Source organism: Papaver somniferum, unplaced genomic scaffold (genome assembly GCF_003573695.1).
Source record: "Papaver somniferum cultivar HN1 unplaced genomic scaffold, ASM357369v1 unplaced-scaffold_99, whole genome shotgun sequence".
Classification (NCBI taxonomy): Eukaryota; Viridiplantae; Streptophyta; class Magnoliopsida; order Ranunculales; family Papaveraceae; genus Papaver; species Papaver somniferum.
This window is the reverse complement of record NW_020653081.1, coordinates 3,972,977-3,989,065: the sequence shown is the minus strand read 5'-3', so window position 1 is coordinate 3,989,065 and position 16,089 is coordinate 3,972,977.

Genomic DNA, 16,089 nt, shown 5'->3' with positions numbered 1-16,089 from the left:
CCGCAAATGTAGAAAAACCCCGGGACCTAGTCCAGATTGAATACACACTATATTAAGCCGCTACAGACACTAGCCTACTACAAACTAAATTCGGACGGGACTATAGTTGAACCTCAATCAGTCTCCCACCGATCCAACGTACAATTGCACTCCTACGCCTCTGATCCCAGCAGGATACTGCGCACTTGATTCCCTTAGATGATCTCACCCACAACTAAGAGTTGCTACGACCCAAAATCGCAGGCTTTAACAATAAACAAATCTGTCTCACACAAAAAAGTCTATCAAAGGATAAATCTGTCTCCCACGGATAAACCCTAAAAGTTTTATTTCGTCTTTTGATAATAATCAAGGTGAACAGGAAACAATTGATAATACGGTCTTATATTCCCGAAGAACAGCCTATATTAATCAATCACCTCACAACAAACTTAATCGACTAGCGAAATAAGATGTTGTGGAATCACAAACGATGAGACGAAGGCGTTTGTGATTACTTTTATATCTTGCCTATCGTAGAACTCTCACGATCTCAAGCCAATCAATATTATTGTACCCGTACGATAGAAGATGCAAGATCATATCACCAACTACGATAAAAGTAGTATCGGTCTGGCTTCACAATCCCAATGAAGTCTTTAAGTCGTTAACCTGGTTTTAGAAGAAGAAAACCAAAGGTTAAAGGAGAATCGACTCTAGCGAGCGCACTAGTATCACACAGTTGTGTGGGATTAGTTTTGCCCACTGCTAGATGTCTCCTTTATATAATCTTCAAATCAGGGTTTTGCCTTAGTTACAAAGCAATCCATCTTCACCGTTAGATGAAAACCTGATTTAGATTCAAGCTATTATTTCTCAACCGTTAGATCGAAAACTTAGCTTGTCACACACACTTGAGGTATACGTTTACTGGGTTCGTGAAAACCATGACCAAACGTGTACGTGTATGTTGGTTCAACATAGTAACCCAAAAAGGTTAACCATATGAGCTTTTCATATTAACCGTGTTCTTCTTCACCATAACTAGTTCAATTGACTTCAAATGAACTAGTTAGAGAGTTGTTCAATTACTATGATAGATAAGTTCAAGACTCCACATACCTTTTTGTTGATGAAGTTCTACAGTTCCTTGAGTATATCTTCTTCGTTGTACATGAAGTCCTTCAGCTCAACTACACTTTTCTATCTTAGTCCGAGACTTAGCTATAATAGACTAGAAATCAAGACTCATAGTTTTGATCACTAACATTGACAAACATGCTTGATATAGCAACACATGCGAGGTCGACCGAGCTATGCTCTAATAATCTTCCTCTTTGTCAATTTAAGTGACAAAACTATTAATACATATGGAATACAAAAAAGATAAACTTTAGTGGCTCTTATTCCATAGTCTAATCTTCAACGTTCCTTGAAATCTTCGTCCTTCCAAGTACTCCAATGATCCCAAAGGTTGTAAGTTTAGCACCACCGTTGTTGAAGATCCGTAGCTATAACAATGAGAGAAATCGATATTCTCGATCATTATTATACAATGACATAGTATTATTATGTAACATCAAAGTCCAATTGCACCACGACTTTAACAACAATACTATGGTGATATGTATCGCTCCCCCTTAGTCAATACTCCATCTCGATTATGGAAACCACTCCCTCTTACACAATGATCCGAAAACCATATGTATTTGTAGTGTGAACTACGTTATTTCTCCCCCTTTTTGTCAATAAAATTGGCAAAGGTAAAAGAACGGGATCATAATGAAATTTCCACAAGAGACATTTCATAGACTAAAATAAAAAATACATACCAACTTAATTTAGATGCAATCATAAAGACGAATCTAAATGCATTCATCAAGGAGTTTTAAGATACAAGATAACCTCTATAAAATTCTACAGCCGCACACCCCGCAAGATATTACCATTAAGCACAAGTTCAAAAGAACTCTCCCCCATTTGATGTCATTCCCGAAAGAACAACAAGAGCGACCTTAATTTCGAAAGAAAATAAGGATTTTTAATTGGACACCAAAAACCAAAGAAATGATTTTCTATATCCAATACTCAACCAAATTAATCACAAGTAAACCCATGATTAATTTAATTAGAATACGCAACTAAATCACACCACAAAAGTGATCGATTTAATTGATTGTGCTCAACATAAGTAAACTTACGGAGCAACGACTAAGCCAATCATATGGAGATGATTAACTTAACCGTTAAAATACTCAACATAAGGAAAACCTTACGTAATATATGACTACATTAACCAAAGAACATGATTAGTATAAATGTTCATATACTTAACACAAGAACTTGTGGAATATATGAAAACTCAACTAGATTAATTACAAGAGAACCTATAATCAATCTAATTGGAATACACAACCAAACTAATCACCGAAGTAATCAATTTAATTGTCACAAGATTTTGCTCGACAAAAGAATACTTTCGGAGCAAATAACTAAATAACCAATCAAGATGATTAATTTAGTTCAAGAGTGTAACATCTCATGGAACAACCAAAAAAGCCAAAACTAATCGACTTAGTTGTATCGTGCTCAACATGAGACACACAATGGAGCCTTCACGGTAATACATAACAAAATGGATCAATGAAGATCAATATTGTGGATAACATACAAGGATCTATTCTATTTTCCATCATTATATGCATAACAACATAATAGACTTTATCCTTGTCTTACAAAAGATTTCATCCTATTTTCCATCAAATACATGACTGCATAGGCATAACTTTTGTAATTGTCATAAGTCCATTCGTCCTTTCATCAATACGAATATCAATTTATGAACGACTTTACTTTTGACAAGATATGGGACCTTCAAGTTCATGGACGCAAACAATACATATCCCATAAAAATATTGCAATACTTCAAAATCAAATAGATTAATACTGCAATAACCATCATCCTCCAAATATTTTTAGAATTTAAAATCATAAACCTAAAAAAATAAGAAGATTAAAAACATAATAGCTATGTGTAGTCACAATCATCGCTACTCAAAACACTAGTTATTCTTCCAACTAAACCAAAAAGAATACATACTAGATATATAAATCTCTTATAAAAAATTTCACTTACTTTGAATATTCTTCTCATATTCCCTATATTCTTAAAGCTCATTTTCGATTAGGTCAATCCTTGATTCAAGACTATCCATTTTCTCTTCAATTATTTTGGAAGAAACTTCAAGTTCATTTTTCAGAGTACGAACTTGTTCCAAGATGAGATTCATGGTTACAAAGAGCTTATCAAACTGAGAGATAGTAGGGTTCTCATCAGAAGAAGAGACATGTTTGTCATAGCATATCTCGTTGTCAGAAAAATCGAAACGAATCTTCTTCGAAGGGAACAGAACCGTCCATACATCACTTTCTTTACTCGACAGACTAGAGGAGGACATGATAGAGAAGATGAAATGAAAATGCTGAAGAGGTAGAGTTTTAAAAGGTATACAGATGTAGAAATCCCAGAAACACCCTTTTCACCAAAACCTAACATAAGTTTGTTACCCGAAAAGCAGGAGCCGTTTGTGAACAAGACATGGTAAAAACAAAAAACAAAAAAATTATATCACAGTCCTCTTGTAGATCATGATTCTTGTATAAGTGGAAACGACACAAGAATCATTTAACAAGATTACTGAGCACAAGGCCTCCAATCCAAGATAGGACTGGGATAATCTTTGCAAAGAGAGAAACTATCCTTTGGACTAGGTTTCTGCTTATCCTTTGTAATCATAGTTTTTAAAAACTTGATTGTTGATCTTTGCAAATTCAGCACCGTTTCTGGAAACACCCTTTGATGAAATATAGACTTCCTTTTCCCTTTCAGTATACAAAGGTTAGACACACGGGACTGTTTTTGATTTAACGTGCTAAGATGATCCTTTGTTGAACTTAATGGAACATCGAGATTTGATAGACCCTTTTCTAAAAAAACTCTTGGGGTTCAACACAAGAACAGAAGAGGTTTGCTGACCCAATTTATGAGAAAAAGACGTACATGTCATGAAGGAATCATGAGAGTGATTTTCAGCAAAAAGACTGTAAGTGTAATCATATATTTCCTCCGGACAATAATCAAGAGTATTCATCCATGCTTTAGTTATCTCTCTTACCTCCGTTTCTGGATCTTTCGAGGTGACCTGAACACTTTTATAGCACGTAAGACCAGTTTCATTATCACGGCTTTTCTGGATATTCTTATCTTTCACATTGACTAACGGAGTTTCTTTTTGAGACTTTCTTTGCTACGTCTGAGAATTTTTTTAAGTTTCTGTATAAACAGAGACAACGTAGATATAAAGCAATTCTCACTTTTCACGTTTGTTAATTTAGGACGACAAGTCTTACAATCAGGAGAAGCGACATGATTGTTAGACAAAAGATGGTCGTTTCTTGACATATACTCGCGATCGAAAATTCTGATTTTTCTGACAAGTGTGTTTCGCGAAAGAGTATTAAGGTTATTTACCTCAACGATGGCATGTATTTTAGATTCGTATCTGGATGGCAGCGATCGGAGGATTTTCATCACAATATCCTTTCCAGGAATGGTCTTACCCGATGCACATGATGCATTAACAATTTCAGACAGTTTGTGATAAAAATCGTCGAACGAATCTTCTTCTACCATATAAAGGTTTTCCCATTCAGAATTAAGATTTTGAAGCCTAGCTTCCTTTTCACTGGGGTTACCTTCGAATATGCTTTCTAAAGTATCCCAAGCTTCTTTAGACGTAGTGCACGAGGCCACATGATGTCTAAGATTTGGGGTAATAGCATGCAGGATGGCGTTCAACCCGTCGGAGTTTTGCCTTGCAGCAACTAACTCGGCAGTATTGTACATAGATAAATCTTTTGGTACAACAACATCTCTTTCCATAACAATGGGAGTCTCATAGCCATTCACAACATGTATCCATGATTGGAAGTCACCCGACTGAAGAAATGCACGCATAGCAACTTTCCACCATAGATAGTTTGATCCATGTAGGACTGGTGGTACGTTTACTGAGATAGTACCTCTTTCCATAGAGTCAGATCGCTACAAACACAGACTTGGTAGGTCTTAAACGTGTTTGCCTTCTCTGATACCAAATGAAAAGGCGTGGGTCTAACAACACCACCCAATAATTCTATTAGAGAATCAACTAGACAGTCAGAATCAATCTAGATTAAAGTATCTCACGGAGTTAATATCTCTCACTTGTTTTGATTTACTCAAGCTAAAACAATAGCGAGTCTTTAATCAAACACAAGGAATAACTTGGACGGTATCAAAGACCAATGTCCAAGGATCAATCAATATCAATCAACAACCAAAGGTTGGATTTCCAATTGATGATCTTAACGCACAACCTGTATTATTTAAATTATATAAAATATAATGCGGAAAAAAAAATAACACAGACACCAGAAGTTTTGTTAACGAGGAAACCGCAAATGCAGAAAAACCCCGGGACCTAGTCCAGATTGAATACACACTGTATTAAGCCGCTACAGACACTATCCTACTACAAACTAACTTCGGACTGGACTATAGTTGAACCCCAATCAGCTCCCACCGATCCAAGGTACAGTTGCACTCCTACGCCTCTGATCCCAGCAGGATACTGCACACTTGATTCCCTTAGTTGATCTCACCCACAACTAAGAGTTGCTACGACCCAAAATCGCAGGCTTTAACAATAAACAAATTTGTCTCACACAGAAAAGTCTATCAAAGGATAAATATGTCTCCCACAGATAAACCCTAAAAGTTTTATTACGTCTTTTGATAATAATCAAGGTTAACAGGAACCAATTGATAATCCGGTCTTATATTCCCGAAGAACAACCTAGATTAATCAATCACCTCACAACAAACTTAATCGACTAGAGAAAGAAGATGTTGCGGAATCACAAACGATGAGACGAATGCGTTTGTCATTACTTTTATATCTTGCCTATCGGAGAACTCTCACGATCTCAATCCAATCAATATGATTATACTCGTACGATAGAAGTCGCAAGATCAGATCACACAACTACGTTAAAAGTAGTATCGGTCTGGCTTCACAATCCCAATGAAGTCTTTAAGTCGTTAACATAGTTTTAGAAGAAGAAAACCAAAGGTTAAAGGAGAACCGACTCTAGCGAGCGCACTAGTATCAAACACATGTGTGGGGATTAGTTCTGCCCAATGCTAGATGTCTCCTTTATATAGTCTTCAAATCAGGGTTTTGCCTTAGTTACAAAGCAATCCATATTCACCGTTAGATGAAAACCTGATTTAGATTCAAGATAATATTTCTCAATTGTTAGATCGAAAACTTAGCTTGTCACACACACTTGAGGTATACGTTTACTGGGTTCGTGAAAACCATGCCCAAACGTGTACGTGTATGTTGGTTCAACATAGTAACCCAAAAAGGTTAACCATATGAGATTTTCATATTAACCTGGTTCTTCTTCATCATAACTAGTTCAATTGACTTCAAATGAACTAGTTAGAGAGTTGTTCAATTACTATGAGATCTTATGTAACTACACAAGACACAATTGAAACAAATATGATTCGATTGAATCGGCTCATGAACTTTATCCACGGTTTACATAAACCATTCCTTAGTAATTTAAGTTTCATGTTCAGCGCACATCTTTAGATCATAACCACTTAAGTTCACAAACAAGTTCGTGGACTTAAGATAACCGGCAGAGTTTTCCAAACTCAGCAGAAATTCTCGGTTCGAGAACTTTCGCCAATTTGCGGACTAGGTTCGCAGACAAGGTTCGCTAACTGAGTTCGCGGAGTTAACACACAAACGAATTTTTGGAAATCCCAGCAGAAATTATCGTTACAAGAACTTCCGTCAGTTCGCGGACTGAGTTCGCGGACTTGGCAAAGCCAATTCCTCCGGTTTCTCTCAATCAACAAAGTTCGAAAATTTTTGATTAAGGAATGGGACTTATGCACATATGTGTTACCACACAATGCTTATATCCATCATTAGTTATATAGACCTAAACTCTCATTCCGACGATTGAAACATTCTTAGAGGATGTTATATAGTTGTTACACTATTTCTCGTCAAAGTGATTGAAACATTATGACTTTCGTCACTAGGTGAAGATAAACCCGATCAAAGAGAAATTCTTTACCAACATACGATTTCGAGAAAAAGATAATTAGAGTATACTCAGCTCGAAATGTCAAATGTGTATGATCCAGTCTATATAGCATACGACTTTTGTCTCATAAGAAGTAGGAGATAGAATAGATAGACTTTTGAGTGATAGATAAGTTCAAATATCCACATACCTTTTTGTTGATGAAGTTCTACGGTTCCTTGATTAATGTACATGAAGTCCTTGAGCTCAACTACACTTTTCTATCCTAGTCCGAGACTTAGCTATAATAGACTAGAAATCAAGACTCATAGTTTTGATCACTAACATTGACAAACATGCTTGATATAGCAACGCATGCAAGGTCGACCGAGATATGCTCTAACATGAGCACTTTCATATCAACCTTATTTTTCTTTACCACAACTAGTTCAAATGACTCAAATGAACTAGTTAGAAAATTATTCAATTGCTTAGATCTTATAGAAGTATACAAGTCACAATCGAAGCAAAAACGATTTGATTCACTCAAATCGATTCATGAACTTTATAGCCATGGTTTGCAAACTTTCATTCCTTAGTTTATATAAGTTTAAGTTCACGTATAATCGTTTTTAATAACCAACTTAAGTACGCGGACTGGTACGCGGACTTAAGTGCCCGGAATAAGTTTGTTTTCAATTCACAAACTCCAGCAGAAATTCTTGGGAAGAGAACCTCCGCTGGTACGCGAACTCTAGTTCCGGTTTTCCTGAGAAGCAAAGTACGCATACTTTGGTTAAAGGAATAAAGACTTATACATGTATGAGTAACCACAAAATGCTTATATCCAACCATGGTTATATAATCTAAACTCTTATTTCAATCATTGAAACATTCTTAGAGGACGTTATATAGTTGTTGTTCACACACTATTTTTCGTCAAAGCAATTTTCAAGTAATTGAAACTTAATATGACTTTCGTCGCTAGTAAAGATGAACTTGGCCAAAGCGAAAGCTTACCAACACATATTTCGAGAAATATGTAAGCGAGTTAAACTCAGCTCAAAACAATAAATTGTTCCACATATTCAAAAATTACCCAACATAATATGTGTGCCCCGATTATTTTGCAATCCTCACCATATTTACAAGGGCTTCTTGGTGAGGATGCACTTCCAGCACAATCAGGTTGTGTTGAGGTGAACAAAATCTTGCTCACCACAAGTATTCGAAACAAAATCATGCATGAACTCTAGGAATTTAACAACTTCCTTGAAACTTTCAATAACTGTTCCATACCTTTTTAGATGTTATCCCTTGTCGAGCTCTTGTCTGGGAGATCCTTCTTAATAGTACTCGTTGCTTTATTGATCTTCTTTGGTACCCATTTTGAGCAGCTTTTGGGGAAACATATTTCTTTTTCTCCCCAATGTAATTATGTAACTTCTTGGGGGGGAATACTAGAAGAACTGATATTATGAGACTCAGGAACATTGGATCTTGTCTTCTTAACAGAACCAGATCTCGATTCATCTCGTTTAAGAAATCTGCAATTCCTTTGTAAGTGACATGATTTTACATAATAAAAGCAATGTTTAGTATAATATAAAAAGTTATGTTTAGTGTTACCTGAATGTGTATGTGCTTGCTTTGGAGCTTGACAGAATTTCCTCTTTACGTCATCGGCAGTTGGTAGAGATACTTCACTTTTGTCAACCGTGGAAGGTTTTGGTTGAGAAGAAACTTTAGCTCTGAAAATTATTACCTCTTTGCAAATACCAGGAGTGTCTATTCCTTCATATCCCAATCCTCGTGTATCACGATGAATTCTACATGCTCCCAATATTGAGGTTAATTTATCTGAGCTGCTATTTCTAGACAAACTCTCTTTTAAGCTCGAGTTTTCTTCTTCCAACCTTTTGACCTTTTCAAGCGCAATAACTAGATCATTCTTGGTTGATTCATATTGAACTTTGAGATCTTCTCGTTCCGAATCAAATAACAAGATCATCTCAATGTTCTCCAAGTTATCTAGCTTTGCTTGAAGAGAAATTTCCCGATCTCGACCTTCGGCAATTTCTTCTTTAAGCTTTCGTATTTCGTTGAGATAATCCCTTGCACCATTAGAATCAAGTTGGTCTTGCAAGTCTTTATTCCAACTACGAAGTCTGTCATATTTAAATTTCTCACTGAAAATGGTACTTTCAGCTTCTGAGAGTTTCTGATGGCATTCTTTAAGAAGATTATTAGCAACTGGATCAACATGGAACACTTCTTCGTCAAAATCAGAATCAGTATCCGAAAGAATTTTTCCAGAATATAATGCAAGCTCGCCTGCATACTCTTGGTGATCATAATCAGGTCCATCATCAAGAGTAGGCAAAGCTGCTGCATATGTCGATTGTCTACGGCTCCAGCTAGGACATACTGAAGACAAGTGCCCAAAACCACGACAGTTATAGCATTGTACATCATTATTAGGAGATGTTGTAACTTTAGAAAAACTCTTTTTCCTGTCTCTCAAGAGTTTTCTAAATTGTCGTGGAGTAACATCCTTAGTATCTGGCGAACCATATTTATCCTTAGAGGATTCAGAATTGTTTGAAGCTTTAAGAGAAATCACCTCTTTTCTAGATGTGTGTTCATTATCAAAGATATTTATCTTTCCAACAAGAGTATTTCTGGAGAGTGTAGAAAGATCGTTTGCTTCTTCAATGGCATGTTTCTTAGACTCGTATCTTGATGGTAAAGACCTGAGAATTTTTCACACAATAACTTTCTCCGGAATAGTTCTTCTTAATGAATATGAGGAGTTAACTATTTGAGAAAGTCTTTGGTTAAACTTATCAAAGGTTTTATCATCATACATGCGAAGGTTTTCCCAGTCAGAATCTAGATTTTGAAGCCTTGCTTCTTTCTCTGCGGCATTCCCTTCGAATACGGTTTCTAAGATATCCCAAGCATCTTTAGACTTACTACACGTAGTAACGTGGTGCTGAAGATCTGGAGTAATGACATGGATGATAGCATTTAATCCATCAGAATTTTGCTTTGCAGCAAGAATCTCAAGATCATCATAATCACCAATATCCTTTGCAACAGTTACATCGTCTACTGTAACTAATGGAGGATTATAGCCATTAACAATACGAACCCATGATTGAAATATCGCGCTTGAATAAAAGTATGCATAGCAATTTTCCACCATAGATAGTTCGTGCCATCGAAGGCTGACGGTACGTGTATAGAGATAACACTTCTGTCCATAGAATCAGATTGCTACAAACACAGACTTATGAGGTCTTAGCGTGCTTGCCTGCTCTGATACCAATTGAAAAAGCGGGGGTCTAACAACCACACCCAATAATTCGTTAGGAAATATGTATGGACTAAATCCAATATACTTTCAAGAGAATCAACTAGACAGTCAGACTCAATCTTAAGAAAAGTATATCAAAGAGTTATATCTCAATTTCTCAATTCAATCCACAATCAAACAAATAGGAATTTGCGAGCCCGATTGAATATAAGAAATAACTTGGATGGTATCAAAAACCAATATCCAAGTGTCAATCAATTTAATCAACAACCCAAAGGTCGGATTCACAATTGATTGAACTTACGTACAACCTGTGATATTTCAATTATATAAACAAATATAATGCGGAAAAAAAATAACACAGACACCAGAAATTTTGTTAACGAGGAAACTGCAAATGCAGAAAAACCCTGGGACCTAGTCCAGAATAAACACACACTGATTATAAGTTGTTACACCAATTTCCTACTACCTATTCGTACTAGATGTAATACCTGCTTCAGCACTAATAAAACTCCTAGCACAACACCGATTGTCTTTAGGAATTCTTCTCGTAAATCTTCTAGCAGAACCCAAGGTTCTCTTTAGAAGATACAACAACACGATTGATAAGATTCGATTTTTGTTTGCACAAAACACCGATTTGATTTCTCTTTAAATGTAAATCAAGGTTTTGGAAATCTTGTGTTTATTTTGATGAAAACAATTACTAGGTAAAAGTAATATCAAAACAAACTTGTAGATTAGGGATTATTATACTCTTTAATAAAGGAAGAGAAACGTAATGATTCTACAACAAGAACAACTAGAATAAATCTAGAGATATCTTGTTTAAAACTTCTTAATGATTTTTACGAGATGCCTTAATCGAGGTTTTCTTTCTAGCTTCCGATTTCGACTAACAAGTGTTGGTATACGATCGGAAACTGAAATCTATCAAAACCTTGAGTTTATGATCAACAACTCTTGAATGGTTTTATATCAGAAGAGAAAACCTTAGAATAGACAAGAGGTGAAAAGCCTAGATTACAAGTTGTATAATCAATCACGAAGATTAATCCAACTCGGCTTTGTGATCCCCAATACAAAGACTTATATCTCACTCTTGTTCACGAAGAACATAAGACATGGAAACAAGATTATGAGCTTACACCAATTTTCCGAAGGGGATGAAAAACGTGTAGCACTCACGAACCCTTTATTTATTGTGAAAGGTAGCTTGAAAGCTAAGCATAGTTATTTTCTTTTTCAAGACTCTCCTAATTTTGGGAGTCTTTCCTAAGTTATAACTCTTGCCAAAATAATTAAATAAATAATTAATTTAGAAAATATTGTATTTATGTGAATAAATCACAAATTAAATTAGGAAGGAATCACAAACACTTTAATATGGTAATCAAAGATGTTTGGAGTAATAGCTAACTTGCCTAGATAAGGAAACATCACCAAGTTGACTATAAAAGACTTCTAGTCACGTAATTGGGCTCAAATCCGTGAACCGTCACAAGCAGTCCATGTATTGTTTCCTACTAACGAACTGTAACAATTACAGCAACACTTATAATTGTTACTTTAATAAATCACTCATAACTTCTTCGTTATAACTCGGAATTGAGTGATTCTTGGCTCGTTGAATTCGTAAGATCATTCACTATAACATGATAACCTTTCCAGGGATAAAGGTTATTGTCACAAAAGTCGTGGCTCAAATAACCTCGAGTATATATACATTGACCGTCATAAGAATTGTTCCATATAGTGAGCATTTGTTTAGATAAATTAGAAAGGTAGAATTGAACAAGAATCCAAATGAAATCAATTACCACATACCTTTGTTGATGAAGTCCTTGTTGATGTCTTCTTGTAAACTTCAGTCTTCATCCTTAAGATTAGTTCTTTTTAGACCTAATCTAGTCCGAAACTATCTTAAATATACTAAATCAAGAATGAATTTTGGAAACTAAAATTGACAACTAACTTGACATACCAACGCTAATGGGTTCAACCGATCAATGCTCTAACATGGCTAACTTTTGATTCAAGACAGCAGCTATATTTGATTTCGTGCACACATTGAGCATGATATGCAAAGGATAAATACTCCGTAAAAAAATTAAGAATTTTATAGAAAGGATTTCAACAAAATCACATCTATACTGCGGAAAAATGCGGAAAAAAAAAAAAAAAAAAAGAACACATAAAAATTAAGAAAAATTTATTCATCTTGGTGAATAATTTCGTCCGACTAGCTCTTTCTTACGCGACACGTCTTTTGTCGGGATAAAAGGAAAAGGTAGTAACACTGTTAGTCTTGGCGAGCCAATGTAAAACCCATTCATATCATCGTAGGATGAAACCCATATATATTTTTGGGATGTTACCCTTCAGCGATACGTCATGCTAAAAAATGCGAGGCAATCTGACCTCTAGCCTACCCAAACTTGTTTGGGATTAAAGGCTTAGTTTTCAGTTTGTTAGAAATTCGAATAAACGCATTATGTAGATCACAACCTTCGTTATTAACAAGTATTCAGATAACATTTCAATATTACCTTTTAGTTTGATTTTAGTAGTAATGTAGTGAGAGACGAGACATTTAACATGGTGGCTACTTAACTGATCAAACGAAAATTTATGTCTAATGTGTCTCAATTTGAATTCATAAATAATGGTTTGGAGCAGTTACTTTAAAGTTTTTTTATGGTGTTTTCGGATATGTGTTATTAACTTTCATGTTAGACTCTTTTTATGTGGGTTGTGTAAAGGGCAAAATGTAAGTCATTTTCGACTATAGTGAGTTTTCTGATGGATTTTAACCGTGGAAAATGAGAATAACATTACACGATAATATAAATAGGAAAAAGGCTCCCCATAAAAGGTTTGAACTTTAGACGAGGCATTAACAACGACCAAGCATCAATAACATGAAACGAAAAGATGCAGCAAAATGTGGTTTAGCCATCATATTTTCAAACATTCCGAGTCTTAACCATTATTAGGCCTATTCCTATGCACAAGGTTAAAAAATAATGTTTGACATACCATGTCGCATGGAAAATCAGTTGCGCCACTATTGGAAAACAGCTGAGCGATAGACTTCATTGCTGGCTATATTCATTATATCGCTCGATATTAATTATATCGCCAATGCTCGGATTGATATCTTCAGCGGTCGAATTTATAGCGCTTATAAATACCGCACCACCCCTCTCATTCCCCTTCACACTTTCCCTTCCCCTTTCTTTTCTTCTCTTGTTTCTCTTAAACAACATTCTCTTTAGTTACTTCAGAAACAAATATGAGCGTGAAAAGAAAAAGAAACAGAAAACTCAAAAGATCTACTTGTGGATTAAGTTATGTTGTGGATAAAAAATATGAGTTTCAAAATGTTGGACAACTAGCCGGTGATTGTGCACTCTCTATGCACATATATGTCCATCCAGAGTGAGTTAATTTTGGCAATATAAGAGGTGGATGGTTTGATTTCCGTACAATCTAGAAACCACATGACTCAAATAATTCAAGTTATATTCAAATGATGGCGGAAGACTACAAATACATTCTTTTTCAAAAAAATTAAATGAGGTAAGTTAGTTTTTTCTTGTAATTAAATTTTTAGAATATGTTTTTTGTTTTATAAAATTCAACAAAATCTAATTATGAATATGTTGTTAAATAGGAGTTACACCGTTAGATTTGTACATGTTAACAGGAATTTCATGTGAAGGAAACTTACTTCCATTTAACAGACTAAATTACTTATCAGAAGATAGATGGAAAGGAAGACTTCCTTTATACTCAAATGATGTAGAAGGAAATAATGCATATAGAAAAATGAAAACATATGGATTAAAAGTGGCTGGGTTGAAATTTCTTTTGCAACTTTATGCTAGGAAAATGAATGAGTTGAGGTTAGATAACTAACCATATTTGTTCCCTGAGCCTTATGAGGAGCTCGAGTGTCTGTTTGTGTTGTGGATAATAGGCCAATGTCTATTTACAAATGCTATCTCTATGGTGTTAATTGGTTTTGTCGAAGCATTAGAAGATTTAGAGCAAGCACCGAGATATGATTGGGGGTCTCCAATTTTATCAGAAATTTACATATCCCTCGGTAATTGCTTGACTTGTGCCAAAGATATTTAATGGTTTTTGGGAAGTGTTGGAGGTAAGAACCAATATTTTTACACTATTTATTTATTATTTTAACATGAAAAATGTACTAACCAACAATGTTATTATTTTCAGCGTTGGTGGTATACATATTTCCACCTTTGTGAATCTTCTCTTCTCAATCCCACCAATATTTTTCTGGTCATATGGAAGTACGATGCTGAAAATTGGGAAAAAAAATACAGATTGAAAATGGTCAACATACTGCCATTGTTCAGATTATTCAGAAGTTATGTAGAACAATCCTTAACCTTGTTCCCATGTTGTATCAAACAATTCCTGATTTCGAAGAAGGAGAAGCCCAGATAATGATAGAGCTAAGCCTTAAGAGGATTGTGTTATACAGTCCAATTTCTGAAAAGGGTGTTTGGTATTATGGTGAAAGACTACTTCTTCAATTGAAGAGAAGAACAGTGATAGCCATCGACCCTATCCAAGTAAAGAGATATCTTGAGATAATTGGGAGCAATAGATAAGGAATGGTCACGAGTGAGAAGTAGTTGACAATTTTATTCAGGAGTCAAACTCTAGAACTGAGTTCCTTTATTGGTTTAACACTATTTTCAAGCCCGATATTGCTATGCAACCGCAAAATTTAGATCGGATGGATTTCCCAGCTTTAGGTGGGATGCCACTTGGTGATGAATTTCTTCCTTCCCAACCTCCACCAGAGACGGGCAACGCATTTGCATATCCTATTCTAGTGGGTTCATCGTCGAGTATGTCGACGTACATATTGTAACTATATCGGGAGATATGGTTACTCATCTAACTGATCCTAGTACACTTGAACGTACTTATCCTTACTGGGGGTAGATGCTACACCGGAGCAGTATCAGAATTAGTTGAACGATTAGCACGATCTACTACAGGGGATTCAGAACATTTACTTGACTCAGATGAAAAGATTGGGAGAAAGCATGATGTTTGATATGACTCCAGGATATTCCGGTCATGCTGGTACATGAGGTCCAAATTATGGTGGTGCAAGTCCAAGTCATGGTGGTAAAGGTTAGAGTCCTAGTGTGCGCTTAAGTCATGGTGGTAGAGGTATGAGTCGTGGTGGTGGCTGTACGAGTCATGGTGGTAGAGGTATGAGTCCTACTGGGATCAAGTCAACGAAGTTATGGAAGTCGTCGAAATGAAAGAATTAGTATGATATTCATTCTATGCAGAATGTACCAGAAAGTTCTACTCCAAATGAAGTGTTAGATACTCAAGTAGTACGTGAAGGTGATGAAAACATTGACATGGATACATCTCCTGGACGTCTGTTTAATCAATTGTCAACTGACATTATGACTCATGGTGGTGGTGTGAACGTGGAAGCGGTTAGGCAAACGACTCTGTTTACTCCAATTGCCTCAACCACGTCAACATTTCAACCATTTCAAGATTTGTATCATGTCCCCCTACGCGAACTCGTTGCTTTTTAAGGTTATAATGATGATATGTTGAACAACACTCTT